General features: G+C 52.0%; 1 pseudogene; it reads left to right on the forward strand.

The window, feature by feature from the left end:
- Nucleotides 1–6,440: 6,440 nt before the first annotated feature.
- Nucleotides 6,441–7,693, forward strand: LOC147797436 (large subunit ribosomal RNA; annotated as a pseudogene).
- The last annotated feature ends 13,200 nt before the right edge of the window (nucleotides 7,694–20,893 follow it).

The raw sequence follows: 20,893 nt of genomic DNA on the forward strand, positions 1-20,893 counted from the left end.
TTGCGGTCCCGGTGCAGGCAACCAAAGTCCGTGGGGCCTCTTACCCCTCCCCAGCAACTTAAAAAAGAACGCAAAAAAATAAAAGCAGAGTGTTCTTGGGTCATTCAGCTTTCCATTGATTTTCGATTTGAAGTAGGTTACTTAACCAATGAAATTTCTAATTATTCACCAAAAACAAACTTAACCCCCCCTAAAAAAAATGAAAGCTCCCAAGTCTGTCAGCAGCGGCCATTTTTCAAATGACATCCCTCCACCTTTCAGTCTCTTGGAACAATTTGTCAGTAGCATTTTGCTGTGCTTGGCCCTGGGATGGGAGCCCTTGAATGTGAAGAGTTCATTCTGGGCCATTCTACCACAATCCCACACTTTCTTGGGCCACACAACCTCCTCTTTTTCAAATAAACTATAGGGGTACTTTTTCAGCGCCTCGGTTTGGCGAAGAATTCTCCCTGAATTGGGCAGACCACCCCTATGGGCGCGTATTTTGGTGTTGTGCAACCGTTAGGAGCTGAAACGTGTCCAGACGGATGTGCAGTCCGGGGACTTTACCATATTGATGCGCGCGCATTAATTTAAATTTATCTACGAAGAGCTGCCAGTGAGATTTGTGTGTAGGCCAATTGGGCATTTTGCTACATGATGCACTATTGTAGCGTTTTGATCGCTCAGTCTTTGCAGAGCAAAATTCTGTGCGGTATAACTTGGTCATGTTTTGTTATCTACGTAAATATGAACGACCCGAAGCAATTCTCTGAAATTGCCAATTGGTTAAGCTGGTGGTTATCAGATCGTCAGATCGTGGGTTCGAATCCCACCGGTGACTTTTATTTTCCCAAAGCTTGCTGTCAGTCAGTAGCTATAAGAGACTCTAATTTACCCCCGCCAAATACCAACAGTACCTTAGCCCACGGGATAAGCTCTTCTGCTGGGACTGTCCGCGAAGTCCAGGTGAGCGCCTTAGTACAGGTTCGAGACGTATGGCCAACTCGGCGGCCAGGGCTTAGGGGCTTGTCTCGTTTCCTCCCTTGCATGGTCGCTCGAACTCTTTTTAGAGTTAAATGGATGGGCAGGGAGGAAGTGTGGTGGGCCGGGAACCCCGAGATCCCAGAAGAGTCCTATATGGAAGCCGGTAACTGCGATTCCTTGCGAATTTCAGGAGTCCGTGCGCCTGAATGCTTGGTCAACACCACATAACTTTTATATTTTTCCCTCACCTTTTTTTTTTAAATTTAGTGAGCGCAAAACTCTCAAGGCAATTTTCTGGGTTGAATACACGGATCACTTTTTTAATCTTTTTTTTATTCATAATCTTAATTTCTTAAATTTTCGACTATAAAACCGATTTCAATCGTGTTGGGGTCCGTTTTTGCCTAGTGATCTCAATCAAAAAACAGTGACGTATCTGTATAGTGAATTTTTATTATTGACGGTGCAAGAGAAACATATCAAGGGGCGGCACAGTCTGGCAACACTCGCCTCCTTATTTCATTGATGGAAAAACATTTAGTACAATTTTGCTTGCTTTCAACTGCAAAATCACTTGATATTTTCAAACAGAAATTCTCACAAAATACATGCATGTCCCACTTGTATTGGATTAATCTTCTTGCGTCACGCCAACAGATATGCTCCCCCAAATACAAGCACAAAACTGGTCAAACAAAAGCAAAACAAACAAACACACAAACAATCCCTATAGTTCTCTGAATTTCAACAACAGAAAATGACAGAGAATCCACTGGATGTCGAATCAGTAATGATTTTGGTTTTACTTTAATCACGTCCCAAAAGCTGTATACAGCCTCTGCATCACGGCGCACTCCATTCAGTTTTGTTTTTATCTCCACGTAACCCACATTACATTTAGTTTTGGCGAGAACGAAACTTTAAGATGTCATTTATATCTAGAGCCTCACTGGCCTTCAAATTTATATCAAGAACTCAGTTGAAATTCTGTAGTCTCGACAAATGGTTCTGAAGGTCATAAAAACAAATATTGATTTTGGGATAGAACTTTAAATCTTTATCTTCAACTACCGGTACCTTTTGCTATATGCCAGACGTCATACATGTGCAGAATTGTTGGCTCATGTCCCCGCACATATTTGGCCAAAGACCGATGACGGTCAGTGACGAGCTTGCAGACGTGAGGTCAGCTTCACCTAGGGTTGCCATTGTCCTTTTGAAGCCCTCCAGCTCCATGTGGTAGCTACTCTTGACTTCATTGCAATAACAAATGAATACACAACAAATACATGTACTAAACGTTAGTAACAGTCAATCAAGGCGCAGCGGCAGCAGCAAATTGAAATAAGCAACTTTCAAATTGACTGTGTATACAGAATAAAGTTAATGACATGAATGCATCCTTTTGCTTGTACAAATTGTCGAGAACCATTTATCAAAAACCATCGCATTTACATCAACTCTACCTTTCTTTAGAAACAAAGACTTCCCTGTACAAGCTGAATATCAACAATCTTGTTGGCGTTGAGTTCTATTGCAGTGTAGCTCCCATATTTAGTGGAGTGGCCTGGATTATCTGCCCGTCCATCCCCGCCGATGACTAGCGCTTGATTATCAGCTTTCAGACGAAGCTTCACTTCGGTGATGTGTTGTGTCCACACCGCTTCAACTAATGGTAAGAGGTGTCTCTTCTGGTGGGAGAAAAAAAGTGCGCAGCGAAATACAAGCTGCCCCCATACTGGTCAACATACGGAGAACCTTTGATGGGCTGGCACCAGCAAACAGGACAGCTGCAGAGAGAAGCAGATTTCCTGCAGGTGTTGCACCCAGCCATGGCTGGGAACTCCAGGTCGTCCCCTTGGACTTGCATGCCCCTCATCGCTGAAAAACAGAAACGAAAGTCCCCACAGTTCGTTTAATCAGACTGATCTTCCGTGAACCGCACTTGAAACACTTCCTGAAAAGTTTGAAGAGCTCCCCCTCGAACACAGTGTACTTTGGATGATCTTGAGGAAGAACATCCGGTGATGTTGGAACGGTCCGTGGACTTCTCCCCCTTCTTTTAACAAAAGATCAATGGCATTTGGGTAAACCAAGGTGATACCACGGTGAGTGTAGGAATGAAAAGTAGTTTCTACTCTGCGATGAGAGAAGGTTAATTTTAAATTTAAAAAACATTTCGCTTTGTTTCTGTTGTAACCTTATAAAATAAGTTCTCGTTTGATGTACTGCATCTATCGTACTTACTTTTTGAAATGACCGGGTGCGACCAGGTTCTGAAGATGATGACGAAGATGATGATGAGGATGGTTCATAGTCGGAGGAATCATCACGCTCTTGTCCCTTTTCTAACTCTTCCTCTTCTAATTCTTCAACTTCATTGTCTTGTACCTCCTCGACCTCTGCATCGTTAAGCAGCTTGAATTGTATTCCAGTTTCGCTGACTTCGGGAACAGCTTGTATTGCGGCATCGGTATCTATCAGAAAAAATTGTATAAATTTCTTGTTTATCATGAACTATGACGAGAACAAGAAAACAGAATAAGAAGAAAAAATGCCATTTATAAATTAATATGATAACAAAAATAGGCATTTCAAATGCATTTTGATACTAACGTATATCACAACAAAGAATTTTCACTGGATCAGTCTGACAAGCAGCATCCACATTCTGTACATGTAAAAGAACAAAATGAAAGTTATTTTAAAATATTTCCAGAGAGAAAAATTGAAAGAACAATATCTATTTGTTCCTCTTGAATGTTCAACAATAGTTGAAGGGGGCAAGTGATTGTGATGGACTTACCGACACAACTGGAATCACGCTACAAGCACTTGCAGTACACTCTGGGTCTGGCGCACTTTCTATGCACAAGGTTCTATCTCCAACCTTTCCGACCTGGTTGCTCTCTCTTCTGACTTGTTTCCGTGGAAGCACATCCTCCATAACCTGATAGCAGTTTCCAATGAAAGAAAACAAATTAAATGAAATTAATCCTTGTTAAAATGAATAGGAGAAATAGTTCAGTAAAACAACAGTGTCATTTTCAAGCTACCACAGTTGTGCTTATATAGTGAAAAATATATTGAAAGGCAGAAGAAACAAAATCAGGTGCGGAAACCTTACGGCTAATGATATTGTTGCTTCTCAGCTTCACGACACTCACATGAATGTCACGATCAGTAAGGCTTATGCTGATTGAAAATGAACTGCACCTTGGATATTAGTGAGTGACAAGATTAATGTCAACAAGAAAGTGTTAACCGATTTCAACCCTGCCCCGTCATTAGCCTATCAAGATGTACAAATATCAAAGTAGGCTACTATGTCTGTACAGTGTTTCTAGCTTTAAGATCAACAGAATAAACAACCAAAATTGAATTTGGGGCAGTCGCCAGCATGGACAGTGCGAATAGTTGTCCTTCGTGAAGTACGTGTGTACATGTAAAACTACAAGACATGATGTACATGTACATGTATCCGTGTACACGTACGTGTAAGATTTGTAGCTCTATGGTGTAAGCACACGATATGTCGTTCAATATACATGTACACGCACGCACCCACCCGGTAGCCACGTGTACGCACCCAGCCCCCATACACGCGTATATACTGTACATGAAGTGTACCTTGCATAACAAAACGTGTACAAAACGATCACATCACCATGCGATTATGAAGGAGTGCGGTGAAATTCTCAAGAAACTTTACAAGAAGTACGTGTGACGCTGCCGATCAAGCTGCCACGCATAACCGGGAAAGTATGCCGATCTCTGGAGTTTACTTCACACATTCTTATGTTAATGAGGAGATAGGCGGGGCGTGTTGGTCACCCCTCAAACATGTTTTTATTTTTTTTCATTGAAATCAAGGCGGTGCAACCAAGGTAAAATAAGCAAAAAATTGTTAAGGTAGAAACACTTTATCAATTGAAATAATAAAAAAAAATACATAGACCCTTTAAAGCCGTGCATTTCCGACACAATCGATCGCCAAGCTCCGGAGCGATTCCCCGGGCGAACCCAACTCTAGGGCGGTGGCGCAGTTGCTGCGGCGCGGTGAATTGCCATTCTCGGAAAGCCTCGTCCGAGAGGTTCGGATGTCCGGTGTTCCATGCGGCCGAGCGGGCCGGGGGTCTCCAGCCTGCCGTCCATCGGTTCGCCCACCCAAGGCCTCTGAGAGGGCTTTGCCCTGGGACAGGTTGGGCCCAAAACGTGCGTATTTCAATGAGAGCATTTTGGACCCTTATCCCCACTCCCTGGTTTGCCTATTTATAGGGGGGAGGGTGGTCTCGAGCTCAGCTCAAGCTGCCAGAAATTAGTACAGCCATATATTGTCCATATAATACGGCCATTCCTACACAGTGGAGCCCAAGGCTCAGGAGCGATTCCCCCTCGGGTCTTGACGCGGCCGGTCGACCCCTCATGCTCAGGAGAGCGTCGGCCGGCCCGCCAGGCCTTCCCACGAGGTGTCCAGAAGGCTGCTCCTGGGCCCCAGTTCGGCCGGACCCCGGGCCGGGAGGTGCCGTGGTGCGTGGCTGCAACCCCGCAGCAAGGGCTGGAGCGGCAGCACGGCCCGCTGCGGACGAGCAACCGGGAGAGAGAGAGAAAGAGAGGGGGCAGGGCCCTTCAATAGCGGCGGACTCTCCGCTGCCCCAATCAGCCCCCTCCGCCGAGTCCCGGCAGCCCAAGGCGCACCGACGTCGCGCGGCGACGTCCCAGGCCAGGAGAGCAGGCAGCGACCCCCCGCAGCCGGAGCCGCGCGCAACCCTGCAGAACGCCGAGCAGGCGGCGGGCGGCGCCCCGCGGTCGCGCCGGGTCGCGGCTCCGGCGGCGGCAGGCAGGATCCCCGACCGGGGATCTCCCTTGTTTTGTTTCATAGCCCAAAGGCGGGTGGTAAACTCCATCCAGGGCTAAATATCGGCACTAGACCGATAGAGCACAAGTACCATGATGGAAAGTTGAAAAGCACTCCGAAGAGGGAGTTTAAGAGTACGTGAAGCCGTCGAGAAGCAAACGGGAGGGCCGCACAGATCGGGCCCGGGAGATTCAGCGCGGCCGGCGCAGCGGCCGGCCCGGTGCCCGCCGCAGCCCCGCACCCCCCTAGCCATGGGACGGGGCCAAGGGGAGCCTCTGAGGCCCGGCCGCGTGCACTTCTCCCGGGCGCGGCGCCCGCGACCGGTTGGGCATCCGGGCCAGCATAGCCCGGCCGGTTGGGGTTCCTCCGGCAACCCCGGTCCCCCGACGGGGGGGCGGTCGGAGAGCCTAGAGACCGGCCGTGGTCGCGCCGGCCGCAAGGCCGAGGAAGGGACGCTGGGCTGGGCCTCCCGGCCCTCCGGAGGGCCCGGTTCGCCGTGACCGCCCCCGGTGGCGGCTGGCCGGTGGTCCCCGGCCGGGTCGGTGTCGGCCGCGCCGAGGCGCCTCGGGTCCACGGACAATTGTCGCGAGTCCTGCCGACCCGTCTTGAAACATGGACCAAGGAGTCTATCGGGCCCACGAGTCGGGGGGCCGCCAGGCAAAGCCCTGAGGCGCACCGAGAATGTAGGCCGGCCAGGGCTTGGCCAGGGCGGGATCCGGCCGCGCGGCGGCCTGCCGCCAGCCCGGAAGAGCAGGCACGCTAGGACCCGAAAGAAGGTGAACTATGCCCGAGCAGGACGAAGCCAGAGGAAACTCTGGCGGAGGTCCGCAGCGATTCTGACCTGCAAATCGATCTTCCAACTGGGTATAGGGGCGAAAGACTAATTGGTTCCCTCCGAAGTTTCCCTCAGGATAGCTGGCGCCCGGGAAAGAGAGAGAGAGAGAGCAGTTGCATCCGGTAAAGCGAATGATTAGAGGCCTTGGGGCCGAAACGACCTCAACCTATTCTCAAACTTTAAATTGGTGCGGGGCCCGACCCGCCGGCTCGGGGCCGGGCCCTCAATGCACGGGCGCCCAGTGGGCCATTCTTAGTAAACAGGACCGGCGCTGCGGGATGAACCGGGCGCCGGGTTGGGGCGCCGCATTGCGGCCGACGCTCATCAGAGCCCAGAAAAGGCGTTGGTTGGTACAGACAGCAGGACGGTGGCCATGGAAGTCGGAATCCGCCAAGGAGTGTGTAACAACTCACATGCCGAGTCAACTCGCCCTGAAAATGGATGGCGCTGAACGTGCCGCCCACACCCGGCCGTTGGGACAGAGAGCGAGTGGGACCGCCGCCCGGGTGGTACGCCCCGACGAGTAGGAGGGCCGCCGCGGTGCGCGTCGAAGTGCCAGCCGCGAGGCCATGTGGAGCCGCCGCAGGCGCAGATCTTGGTGGTAGTAGCAAATATTCGAATGAAATCCTCGAGGGCCGAGTGGCGGAGAAGGCTTCCATGTGAACAGCAGTTGTACATGGGTCAGTCGATCCTAAGCCCCAGGGAAGTTCCACTCTGAGCGGGGCCGGGGCCTCGCCCCCGTGCGAAAGGGAATCGGGTCAATATTCCCGAACCCACAGGCAAAGCCATCCGTCCTCCACGGCAGTCCAAGCTGCGAAGCAAGCGAGCCCGCATACGCCGGCCGGGGCCCCAGGAAGAGTTTTCTTTTTTTGCTAAGGGGCGGGATCCCTGGAATCGGCTTGTCCAGAGCTACGGGCTACGGCCCGGTCGAGCGACGCGTCTCCGCCGGCGTCCGGCGAGCTCCGGTCGGCCCTTGAAAATGCGGGGTCGTACCCATAACAGCAGCCGGTCTCCAAGGTGAACAGCCTCTGGTCGATAGAACAATGTAGGTAAGGGAAGTCGGCAAGCCGGATCCGTAACTTCGGGAGAAGGATTGGCTCTGAGGGCTGGTCGGTCGGGCCGGGGCTGGAATCGGGTCGCGGTGCCCCGGCGCAGGCCAGGCGAGCGGGCGCCGGGCCAGCAGAGGTCGGCCGGGCGCGCCGTGCGGGGCCGTCCGCGAGAGAGGCCGGTGGTGCGAGGCTACTATCCGAGAGATTACGGCTGAATGCCTCCAAGTCGGAATCTCGAATCTCGGGCAGGACACCGCCGGCGTCCTGCCCGAGGGCGGCCCGCGTCAGCGCCCACCCGCTCTTTGCCTTGGGGGGCCGGGCCGACCCTGCCGACTCAGCCCGTGGCCCCTGCCGGGGGGGCCGGGAGCTCCGGCGGAAGCCGAACCGCCGTCTCGAGAGGGACGCCAGATTACTTGCAGACGACTTGGGTATGGATCGGGGTGTCGTGCCCAGTAGGGCAGCTGCGATCTGCTGAAACTAAACCTTTCGATCCGAAGGCCGGACCTGGAGGAGGAGGGGGAGAAGCCTTGACTGACGGCGGAATGAACCGGCGCTCGCCCGGCGGCCCTCGGGCGGAGCAGGCCCGGAGGACCAGTGGCGGGAGGGCCCCGTCGCACGGACGGCCGGAGGTGGTGCTGGACCGGCGGCCCTTGGGTGGAGCGGGCGCAGCCGGAGGAGGGCCAGCCGGGACTGACGGCAGATCGAACCGGCGCTCGCGCGGTGGCCCGTGATGAGCTGCTGGGCCGCGAGTCTGAGGGGGCCACCCCAAACTGACTTGAAATCCAGGGTTGGCAGTACACCCCGCAGGAGGGCTCTGGAGGAGTAGCACTGGGGTGGCGAGTTGCCAAGTCGGTCCTAATGCCGTCGTGCGACGGACCGTTGGGCGTGGAGGGACCGGGGCCTCCGGCCCGGGGACAGAGTCTCTCTGCGGGCGGCGCCGGTCCCGCCGTGGGTGCTGGACGGGCGGCGTTGCCTGGGCGCCCGCTGAAGATTTCTTCCTTGGACTTCGTGGTCCGCAAAAGGTCGGATCTCCGGTCTCGAACCGACTCGGGCGCAAAAACCGACTCGTCCCCACCTGCAAACTCGTTGGCGAGGCACCCTGGCTCTCGAGAGCGTCTCTCGTCGGGATCTGTTGGACCCAAAACGTGCGTATTTCAATGAGAGCCTCGTTTGCCTATTTATAGGGGGAGGGTGGTCTCGAGCTCAGCTCCAGTTGCCAGAAATCAGTACAGCCATATATTGTCCATACGATACGGCCATTACCACACGGTGGAGCCCAAGGCTCCGGAGCGATTCCCCCTCGGGTCTGGACAAGCCCGGCTCCGGAGCGGCGGGGACTGGTGGTGCGGCGCGGCCAATTGCCATCCTGGCGAAAAAAAAACCGTAGCCGCACGCAGCCCCCCTAAAACCGTGCATTTCCGACACGCTTTCCTGGGCGAAAACGGCTCCAGGCCGGCGGGGCGGGTGGTGCAGCGCGGTGAATCGCCTTCTTCGGAAAACCCGGTCCGAGAGGTTCGGATGTCCGGGGTTGCCCGCGGAGAGCGGGACGGACGCCTTCAGGCCTGCCGTCCATCGGCTCGCCGGCCCACCCAAGGCCTCTGACAGGGCTTTGCGCCGGGACAGGTTTGGCCCAAAACGTGCGTATTTCAATGACAGCATTTTAGACCTTAACCCCCACTCCCTGGTTTGCCTATTTATAGGGGGAGGGTGGTCTTGAGCTCAGCTCGAGCTGCCAGAAATCAGTACAGCCATATATTGTCCATACAATACGGCATTTCCTACACGGTCGAGCCCAAGCCTCCGGAGCGATTCCACCTGGGGTCTGGACAAGCCCCGCTCCACAGTGCCCAGAGGTGTCGGAAAGGCCGCTCCCGAGGGACGGGAGGTGCGCTGGTGCGTGGCTGCAAGCCTCCAGGAGGGGCTGCAGCGGCAGCCCGGCCCGCTTCGGACGAGCGAGCGGGATATAGCGAGGGAGAGAGAGGGGAGCCAGGGCCCCTCGGAGAGCGGTGGGCTCTCCGCTGCCCCGAGCAGCAATATATGCGACGTCCGGATCGGCCCGGCAGCTTCCGCGGAGCGGAAGGACCGGCCCGCCCTTGGGCACCCGACTTCCACCGGGTCCCGGCAGCCCGAGGTGCACTAACGTCACGGCGGCGTCCAAGGCCCAGAGAGCCGGCAGCGGCCCCCCGCGGCCGGAGCCGCGCGCAACCCCGCGGCACGCTCACCGAGCAGGCGGTGGGCGGCGCCCTGCAGTTGCGCCGAGCCGTAGCCCCGGCGGCGGAAGGCAGGATCACCGACCGGGGACCTCCCAGACGGAGGGAGCTCAGCCCGGCCAGCTGCAGCCTCCCCGGCTCGCCCGGCCGCCCCCTACGAGATAGAGGACGGCGCACCGGGACAGCAGGCGGCATTCCAGCGGCCGCCTGGGCGCCCGGGGAAGTAGAGGAATTGCCGCCCCGGCCGGGCCGGAGAGGGCGAGGGACCGGCGGCGGGCCGGAGGGAGCGGCGGCCGGGTGGCGAACGAGAGTAGAGGGGCGCAGGACTCTGGCGCCGCGGCGGTAATGCTTAAGAGGGACTGACGGGGGCATTCGTATTGCGGTGTGAGAGGTGAAATTCTTGGATCGCCGAAAGACGACCGACTGCGAAAGCATTTGCCAAGAATGTTTTCATTAATCAAGAACGAAAGTTACAGGTTCGAAGGTGATCAGATACCGTCCTAGTTCTAACCATAAACGATGCCGACTGGCGATCCGCCGGCGTTACTCCAATGACGCGGCGGGCAGTCTGCGGGAAGCCAAAGAAAACTCACCCGGCCCGGACACAGTGAGGATTGACAGATTGAGAGCTCTTTCTTGATTGTGTGAGTGGTGGTGCATGGCCGTTCTTAGTTGGTGGAGCGATTTGTCTGGTTAATTTCGATAACGAACGAGACTCTGGCTTGCTAAATAGTCGCGCCGGACGCCGCGCCGGGCGCTGACTTCTTAGAGGGACAAGTGGCGTTTAGCCACGCGAGATTGAGCAATAACGGGTCTGTGATGCCCTTAGATGTTCGGGGCCGCACGCACGCTACACTGAAGGGATCAGCGGATAGCCGCCCTTGGCCGGAAGGTCTGGGCAATCCGTTGAACCTCATTCGTGCTTGGGATAGGGAGTTGCAATTGTCTCCCTTGAACGAGGAATTCCCAGTAAGCGCGAGTCATCAGCTCGTGTTGATTACGTCCCTGCCCTTTGTACACACCGCCCGTCGCTACTACCGATTGAATGGTTTAGTGAGATCCTCGGACGGGCCGCAGCGGGGCGCCCCGGCGCCTCGCTCGTGCGCCCAGAAGACAATCGAACTTGATGATTTAGAGGAAGTAAAAGCCGTAACAAGGTTTCCGTAGATGAACCTGCGGAAGGATCATTACCGAGCAGAGAGAGCGTGCCCGGCCGGTCCCCTTCCGTCCGCCGAGGCGGGGAGGGCCGGCCACCGTGCTGTCTTCCGGGTGTAGGCGGGAGTGGCCCACGACGGGTGCGCCGGAGCCCGCGCCGTGTGGGCGCGGGACTCCCGGCGCTCGCCGGGGCCCCAGGACGCCGGGGCTCGGCCTCGAATGGACCGGGGGGATTGGTGAGACGCGGTCAGAGCGGCCCCCCCCCCCCGGGGAAGGGGGCCGCCGCGCAAGAAGCGACCGGTCGCCGCTCGGCCCGGCTCCCGCCGGTGGTTTTTTTCGGATTGCCGAAAAGAAGCTAGATGCTCCGCGCCCGGGCCACCGGCACGGTTATCGAGAGGTTATCCCACTGTCCCTATCTACTATCTAGCGAAACCACAGCCAAGGGAACGGGCGGGGAAAGAAGACCCTGATGAGCTTGACTCTAGTCTGACCTTGTGAAGAGACACGGGGGTGTAGGATAGGTGGGAGGGCCCCGGCCCGACGGTGAAATACCACTACTCTCGTCGTTTCTTTACTTAGCTGGCGAGGCGGGGCGCGGGCCCAGTCTTCTGGCCACCCGGTGACAGCTTCAGGCGGGGAGTTTGACTGGGGCGGTAACGCAGGTGTCCTTAGGCGAGCTCAGCGAGGACAGAAACCTTGCGCGGAGCAAAACGGCAAAAGCTCTTTTGATTTCCAGTATGAATACGGGCCATCAAAGCGTGACCTATCCTATTAGACCGTCGTGAGACAGGTTAGTTTTACCCTACTGATGAGAGGTCGCCGGCACGGCAATACTGCTTAGAACGAGAGGAACCGCAGATTCGGACCCTGGTTCAGGCGCTCGGTCGAGAGGCTGGTGGTGCGAGGCTACCACCCGAGAGATTACGGCTGAACGCCTTTAAGTCGAAATCTCTGCCGGTGCACGGCAACGCCGCCGGCGTCCTGCCCGAGGGCAGCCAGCGTCAGCACCCTCCCACTCTTGACTGGGGGGGGGAGCTCCGGCTGAAGCCGAACCGTCGTCTCGAGAGGGACGCCATATCACTTGCAGATGACTTGGATCAGGGTGTCGTGCCCAGTAGAGCAGCCGGTTCGCTTCGATCTGCTGAAACTAACCTTCGATCCGAGGGATTTGCCCGCGCCGCAGACGGGCTGATCCTGGTGGGCCGGGTCGGACGACTTGCCGCGGAGGAGGCAGCGTTGCCGCCGCGGGAGCAGCTTCTGGGAGAGGGGCGCCGCCACTCGGGTGGCAGGGAGGCGGGGGTGGTGGGGTCCAGCAGCAGGGAGAGGAAGTGGAGCGGGGAGGGCCAGCCAACACCGCCCGGTGGCCCTCGGGCGGACCGGACTTGGAGGAGGAGACCGGGGAGGACCAGCGGCGGGCCCGGCGGGACTCGGCGGAGGAGCGGGCGCAGCCGGAGGAGGGCATACTGGACCTGACGGCGGAGTGAACCAACACTTCCCCGGTGGCCGAGGATTGGCTGCTGGGCTGCATGTCTGATACGGCCGCCCCTAACTGACTTGAAATCCACGGTTAATAGCGTACCCCGCAGGAAGGCTCTCGGGGAGTTGCCAAGTCGGTCCCTATGCAATCGTGCGATCAGCTGTTCGGCACGGATGAACCATGGCTTCCAGCCCGAGGGCGGCATCTCGCAGCGGGCGGCGTCGATCCCGCCGTGGGTGCCGGACGGGAAGCGTGACGTGGGCGCCCGCTGAAGATTTCTTCCTTGGACGTCGTTGACCGCGAAAGGTCGCATCTCCAGCTACGCTTGGACTCGGGCGCAAAAACCGACTCGGCCCCACCCGTGAACGCGTCGGTGAGGCACCCTAGCTCGCAAGAGCGTTTCTCGTTGGGGTTACGAATTTCTCCCATTTAAACGAATCTGAGTTAGACCTCTCTGACTCGGAAAGGAAACATCCATTCTGAAATGACAGCTTTCCGCAGTGGACAATTTTATTGCCCCCTTGTGGTGATAAACCAGTAGTCCTATGCTTTTGACCTCTGCTAGAGGTACCAGTCCTTGGTACAAAGTGAATGACAGATTTGTGTCATCCTTCGCTGGTTGTGGTCATTCATTGCTGGATTGATCACTGGCTTGATGCTGCTTCGTGATATGAAAATCAAAAAACAGAAATTTAGAGTTCATTGTCAAGTACATTTATAATCTATATAAAATGTTGGGTGCACGTATAAAAAAACAATTTGTGACAAAGTAACAATCATTTACAAACAGAATATCAATGAGATAATTATGTCATCAGTTAAAATGAAATATTCTGGGGCCTTTTTTTTCTTTCATGATGGAGTCTCCAAATAAATTGGCTGCCATATAAGGGCAAGGTTAAGGTGATTTCCTAATCTTCATCATCCATCATTTTACAGTCACGGTGCAATTCTCAAAATGTTCAGTTTCTAAAGAAGGCAAAATGACAGGAAAATTCTCAGTTGGAAAACGTGTCCAGGCATTCGATGAGTTTGGAAGATGGTGTGCAGCTAAAGTAGTCAAATATGAAGAATGGTCATACCTAGTGAGTTTTATTGGATACTGGGCGTGATATCTGGGTGGATGAACGTTTCGTAAGACATCCAGTACCTCCCTATGAAGAGTATCATCAGAGACGTAAGTAACATGCTCATGTTCCATTCCAAATGCACTTTACAGTCAAAGGTAGGGTTGTGATAAAAGGGTTGGGGTTAGCGATACGCTTAGGGTTACAAATACGGTTAGGGTTAGGTTTAGGGGTTACAGATACGGTTAGGGGTAGGGTTAGGGATAGGGTTAGGGTTATGGGTATGGGTGGGGTTAGGGTTATGGTTGGGGTTGGGATTGGGGTTGGGGTTAGGGGTGGGGTTAGGGATAGGGTTTGGGTTAGGGTTAGGGGGAGGGTTATGATAGTAGGGTTTGGGTTAGCGATATGGTTGGGGTTATGGTTAGGGTTAGGGTTAAAGGGTTAGGGTTAGGGTTATGATAAGATGGTTGGGGTTAGTGATAGGGTTAGGGTTACAGATACGGTTAGGGGTAGGGTTAGGGATATGGTTAGGGTTATGGGTAGGGGTAGGGTAAGGGTTGGGGTTAGATATAAGGTAAGGGTTATGGGTAGGGTTAGGGTTAAGGTTACAAATACGGTTAGGGTTAGGTTAAGGGTTAGGATTGGGGTTGTGGTTAGGGTTAGTGATACATAGGTTTGTGGTTTTGGCTAGGGTAGTGTTTGAGTAAGTGTTAGAGCTAGGGGTAGGCTTATGATAGTAGGGTTTTTGTTATTGATAGGGTTAGGGTTACAGATACGGTTAGGGGTAGGGTTAGGGTTAGGGATAGGGTTAGGGTTATGGGTAGGGGTAGGGTTAGGGATAGGGTTTGGGTTAGGGTTAGGGTTAAAGGTAGGGTTATGATAATAGGGATGGGGTTAGGGTCAGGGTTACAGATAGGGTTATTGGTAGGGTTAGGGTTAGAGATAGGGTTAGGTTTAGGGTTAGGGTTATGATAGTATGGTTGGGGTTATCGATAGGGTTTGGGTTATGGTTAGGGTTAGGGTTAGAGGGTTAGGGTTAGGGTAATGATAAGATGGTTGGGGTTAGTGATAGGGTTAGGGTTACAGATACGGTTAGGGGTAGGGTTAGGGTTACGGGTAGGGTAAGGGTTATGGGTAGGGGTAGGGTTAGGATTACAAATACGGTTAGAGGTAGGGTAAGGGTTAGGTTAAGGGTTAGGATTGGGGTTTTGGTTAGGGTTAGTGATACATAGGTTTGTGGTTTTGGCTATTGTAGTGTTTGAGTAAGTGTTAGAGTTAGGGGTAGGCTTATGATAGTAGGGTTTTTGTTATTGATAAGGTTAGGGTTACAGATACAGTTAGGGGTAGGGTTAGGGTTATGGGTAGGGTTAGGGTTAGGGATAGGGTTTGGGTTAGGGTTAGGGTTAAAGGTAGGGTTATGATAATAGGGATGGGGTTAGGGTTACAGATAGGGTTATTGGTAGGGTTAGGGTTAGAGATAGGTTAGGGTTAGAGGTAGGGTTATGATAGTAGGGTTGGGGTTAGCAATAGGGTTTGGGTTATGGTTAGGGTTAGGTTTAAAGGGTTAGGGTTAGGGTAATGATAAGAAGGTTGGGGTTAGGGGTAGGGTTAGGGTAACATATAGGGTTAGGGTAGGGTTAAGGATGGGGTAAGAGTTAGGATTGGGGTTGTGGTTAGGGTAAGTCACACATAGGTTTGTGGTTCGGGCTAGGGTAGTGTTTGAGTAAGTGTTAGGGCAAGGGGTAGGGTTATGATAATAGGGTTGGGGTTAGCTATACGCTTAGGGTTACAAATACGGTTATGGGTAAGGATAGGGTTATGGGTAGGGGTAGGGTTAAGGGTAGGGTTTTGAGAATAGGGTTGAGGTGATGGATAGGGTCAGGGTTAGGGGTAGGGTTATGATAATAGGGTTGGGGTTAACGATACGCTTAGGGTTACAAATACGGTTAGGGTTAGGGTTACAGATAGGGTTAGGGGTAGGGCTAGGGATAGGGTTAGGGTTATGGACAGGAGTAAGGTTAGGGTTGGGGTTAGGGTTAGGGGAATGTTATGAGAATAGGGTTGAGGTTATGGAGAGGGTTAGGGGTAGGGTTATGAGAATAGGGTTTAGGTTATGGATATGGTTAGGGGTAGGGTTATGATAATAGGGTTGGGGTTAGGGTTAGGGTTAGTTAGATGGTTGGGGTTAGGGTTAGGGTTAGGGGTAGGGTTATAAGAATAGGGTTGATGTTATGGATAGGCTTAGTGTTAGGGGTAGTGTTATGATAATAGGGTTGGGGTTAGGGACACGCTTAGGGTTACAGATACGGTTAGGATTAGGGTTAAGGTTAGGGTTAGGGATAGGGTTAGGGTTATGGGTAGGGTTAGGGTTAGGGATAGGGTTAGGGGTAGGTTTAGGGATAGGGTTGGGGTTAGGGTTAGGGTTAGGGGTAGGGTTATGAGAATAGGGTTGAGGTTATGGACAGGGTTAGGGGTAGGGTTATGAGAATAGGGTTTAGGTTAGGGTTAGGGTTAGGGTTAGGTTAGGGTTAGGGTTATGATAAGAGGGTTGGGGTTAGGGATAGGGTTAGGGTTACAGATAGGGCTAGGGGTAGTGTTAAGGATATGGTAACGGTTAGGATTGGGGTTGTGGTTAGGGTTAGTGATACATGGGTTTGTGGTTGGGGCTAGGGTAGTGTTTGAGTAAGTGTAAGGGCAAGGGGTAGAGTTATGATAATAGGGTTGGGGTTAGTGATACGCTTCGGGTTACAAATAGGGTTAGGGTTAGGGTTAGGGGTAGGGTTATGGGTAGGGGTAGGGTTAGGGTTAGGGGTATGGTTTTGAGAATAGGGTTGAGGTTATGGATAGGGTTAGGGTTAGGGGTAAGGTTAGGGTTGGGGTTGGGGTTAGGGTAAGGGTTAGGGTTACAGATATGGTTAGGGTTAGGGGTAGGGTTATAAGAATAGGATTGATGTTATGGATAGGGTTAGGGTAAGGCGTAGGGTTAGGATAATAGGGTTGGGGTTAGTGATACGCTTAGGGTTACAAATACGGTTAGGGTTAGGGTTACAGATAGGGTTAGGGGTAAGGTTAGGGATAGGGTTAGGGTAGGGTTAGGGATAGGGTTAGGGTTGGGGTTAGGGTTAGGGGTAGGGTTATGAGAATAGGGTTTAGGTTATGGATAGGGTTTGGGGTAGGGTTATGATAATAGGAGAACAGGGTTGAGGTTATTGATAGGGTTAGGGTTAGGGGTAGGGTTATGATAACAGGGTTCGGGTTAGGTTACAGATAGGGTTAGAGGTAGGGTTAGGGTTATGGGTAAGGGTAGGGCTTGGGTTAGGGTAAGGGTTGGGGTTAGGGTTAGGGTTATAAGAATAGGGTTGATGTTATGGATAGGGTTAGGGTAAGGGGTAAGGTTATGATAATAGGGTTTGGGTTAGTGATACGCTTAGGGTTACAAATACGGTTAGGGGTAGGGTTAGGGTTAAACTTAGGGTCATCATAATATTGTTGGGGTTAGGGTTAGGGTTGCAATTAGGGTTAGGGGTAGGGTTAGGGTTATCGGTAGGGGTTGGGTTTGGGTGAGGGTAAGGGTTGGGGTTAGGGTTAGGGGTAGGGTTATGAGAATAGGGTTGATGTTATGGATAGGGTTAGGGTTAGGGGGAGGGTTATGATAAATAGGGTTGGGGTTAGCGATACGCTTAGGATTACAAATACGGTTAGGGGTATGGTTAGCTGTAGGGTTAGGGTTGGGGTTAGGGGTAGGGTTAGGAGAATAGGGTTGAGGTTATGGACAGGGTTAGGTTTAGGGTTATGATAATAGGGTTGGGGTTAGGGTTAGGGTTAAACTTAGGGTCATCATAATATTGTTGGGGTTAGGGTTAGGGGTAGGGTTTTGAGAATAGGGTTGAGGTTATGGATAGGGTTAGGGATAGGGTTAGGGTTATGGGTAAGGTTAGGGATGGGGTTTGGGTTAGTGTTAGGGTTAAAGGTAGGGTCATCATAATATTGTTGGGGTTAGGGTTAGGGTTAGAGATAGGGTTAGGGGTAGGGTTAGGGTTAGGGTTGGGGATAAGGGTTAGGGTTAGGGTTAGGGGTAGGGTTATGAGAATAGGGTTGAGTTTATGGACAGGGTTTAGGGTTAGGGGTAGGGTTATGAGAATAGGGTTTAGGTTATGGATAGGGTTAGGGGTAGGGTTTTGATAATAGGGTTGGGGTTAGGGTTAGGGTTACAGATATGGTTAGGGTTAGGGGTAGGGTTATAAGAATAAGATTGATGTTATGGATAGGGTTAGGGTAAGGCGTAGGGTTAGGATAATAGGGTTGGGGTTAATGATACGCTTAGGGTTACAAATACGGTTAGGGTTAGGGTTAGGGGTAGGGTTAGGGTTAGGGGTAGGGTTTTGAGAATAGGGTAGAGGTTATGGATAGGATTAGGGTTAGGGTTAGGGTTAGGCTTATGGGTAAGGTTAGGGTTGGGGTTTGGGTTAGGGTTATGGTTTAAAGGTAGGGTCATCATAATATTGTTGGGGTTAGGGTTAGGGGTAGGGTTTTGAGAATAGGGTTGAGGTTATGGATAGGGTTAGGGATAGGGTTAGGGTTATGGGTAAGGTTAGGGATGGGGTTTGGGTTAGCGTTAGGGTTAAAGGTAGGGTCATCATAATATTGTTGGGCGGGTTAGGGTTAGGGTTACAAATACGGTTAGGGGTAGGTTTAGGGGTAGGGTTAGGGTTTTGGGTTAAGGTAAGGGTTGGGGTTAGGGTTAGGGGTAGGGTTATGAGAATAGGGTTGAGTTTATGGACAGGGTTAGGGTTAGGGGTAGGGTTATGAGAATAGGGTTTAGGTTAGTGATACGCTTAGGGTTACAAATACGGTTAGGGGTAGGGTTAGGGTTAAACTTAGGGTCATCATAATATTGTTGGGGTTAGGGTTACAGATAGGGTTAGGGGTAGGGTTAGGGTTAGGGTTATAGGTAGGGGTAGGGTTTGGTTTAGGGTAAGGGTTGGGGTTAGGGTTAGTGATAGGGGTAGGGTTATGAGAATAGGGTTGAGGTTATGGATAGGGTTAGGGTTAGGGGGAGGGTTATGATAATAGGGTTGGGGTTTAGCGATACGCTTAGGATTACAAATACGGTTAGGGGTATGGTTAGCTGTAGGGTTAGGGTTGGGGTTAGGGGTAGGGTTAGGAGAATAGGGTTGAGGTTATGGACAGGATTAGGTTTAGGGTTGATAATAGGGTTGGGGTTAGGGTTTGGGTTAACTTAGGGTCATCATAATATTGTTGGGGTTAGGGTTAGGGGTAGGGTTTTGAGAATAGGGTTGAGGTTATGGATAGGGTTAGGGATAGGGTTAGGGTTATGGGTAGGTTAGGGATGGGGTTTGGGTTAGCGTTAGGGTTAAAGGTAGGGTCATCATAATATTGTAGGGGTTAGGGTTAGGGTTACAGATAGGGTTAGGGGTTAGGGTTAGGGATAGGGTTAGGGTAAGGGTTTGGGTTCAGGGTTAGGGGTAGGGTTATGAGAATAGGGTTGAGTTTATGGACAGGGTTAGGGTTAGGGGTTAGGGTTATGAGAATAGGGTTTAGGTTATGGATAGGGTTAGGGGTAGGGTTTTGATAATAGGGTTGGGGTTAGGGTTAGGGTTACAGATATGGTTAGGGTTAGGGGTAGGGTTATAAGAATAGGATTGATGTTATGGATAGGGTTAGGGTAAGGCGTAGGGTTAGGATAATAGGGTTGGGGTTAATGATACGCTTAGGGTTACAAATACGGTTAGGGTTAGGGTTAGGGGTAGGGTTAGGGTTAGGGGTAGGGTTTTGAGAATAGGGTAGAGGTTATGGATAGGATTAGGGTTAGGGTTAGGGTTAGGCTTATGGGTAAGGTTAGGGTTGGGGTTTGGGTTAGGTTATGGTTAAAGGTAGGGTCATCATAATATTGTTGGGGTTAGGGTTAGGGGTAGGGTTTTGAGAATAGGGTTGAGGTTATGGATAGGGTTAGGGATAGGGTTAGGGTTATGGGTAAGGTTAGGGGTGGGGTTTGGGTTAGCGTTAGGGTTAAAGGTAGGGTCATCATAATATTGTTGGGCGGGTTAGGGTTAGGGTTACAGATAGGGTTACGGGTAGGGTTAAGGATATGGTTAGGGTTATGGGTCGGGTTAGGGTAATGGTTTGGGTTAGGGTTAGGGGTAGGGTTATGAGAATAGGGTTGAGTTTATGGACATGGTTAGGGTTAGGGGTAGGGTTATGAGAATAGGGTTTAGGTTATGGATAGGGTTAGGGGTAGGGTTTTGATAATAGGGTTGGGGTTAGGGTTAGGGTTAGGGTTACAGATATGGTTAGGGTTAGGGGTAGGGTTATAAGAATAGGATTGATGTTATGGATAGGGTTAGGGTAAAGCGTAGGGTTAGGATAATAGGGTTGGGGTTAGTGATACGCTTAGGGTTACAAATACGGTTAGGGTTAGGGTTAGGGGTAGGGTTAGGGTTTGGGGTAGGGTTTTGAGAATAGGGTTTTATGGATAGGATTAGGGTTAGGGATAGGGGTAGGGTTATGAGAATAGGGTTTAGGTTATGGATAGGGTTAGGGGTAGGGTTATGAGAATAGGGTTGATGTTATGGATAGGGTTAGGATAATAGGGTTGGGGTTAGTGATACCCTTAGGGTTACAATAACGGTTAGGGGTGGGGTTAGGGTTAGGGGTAGGGTAAGGGTAGGTTTTGAGAATAGGGTTGAGGTTATTTATATGGTTAGGGTTAGGGTTATGGGTAAGGTTAGGGTTGGGGTTGGGGTTAGGGTTAGGGTTAAACTTAGGGTCATCATAATATTGTTGGGGTTAGGGTTAGGGGTAGGGTTTTGAGAATAGGGTTGAGGTTATGGATAGGGTTAGGGTTAGGGGTAGGGTTTTGAGAATAGGGTTGAGGTTAGCGATACGCTTAGGGTTACAAATACGGTTAGGGGTAAAGTTAGGGTTAGGGGTAGGGTAGGGTTACGATAATAGGGTTGGGGTTAGCGATACGCTTAGGGTTACAATTACAGTTAGGGGTAGGGTTAAAGTTAGGGTTAGGGGTAGGGTTAGGGGTAGGGGTAGGGTTAGGGGGAGGGTTAGGGTTATGAGAATGGGATTATGTTTATGGATAGGGTTAGGGGTAGGGTTATGATAATAGGATTTGGGTTAGGGTTTAGGGTTACAGATATGGTTAGGGTTAGGGGTTGAGTTATGAGAATAGGGTTGATGTTATGGATAGGGTTAGGTTTAGGGGTAGAGTTATGATAATAGCGTTGGGGTTAGCGATACGCTTAAG

The sequence above is a fragment of the Acanthaster planci genome, linkage group LG11 (genome assembly GCF_054643075.1).
Source record: "Acanthaster planci isolate LZ-2023a linkage group LG11, COTS_SCS, whole genome shotgun sequence".
Classification (NCBI taxonomy): Eukaryota; Metazoa; Echinodermata; class Asteroidea; order Valvatida; family Acanthasteridae; genus Acanthaster; species Acanthaster planci.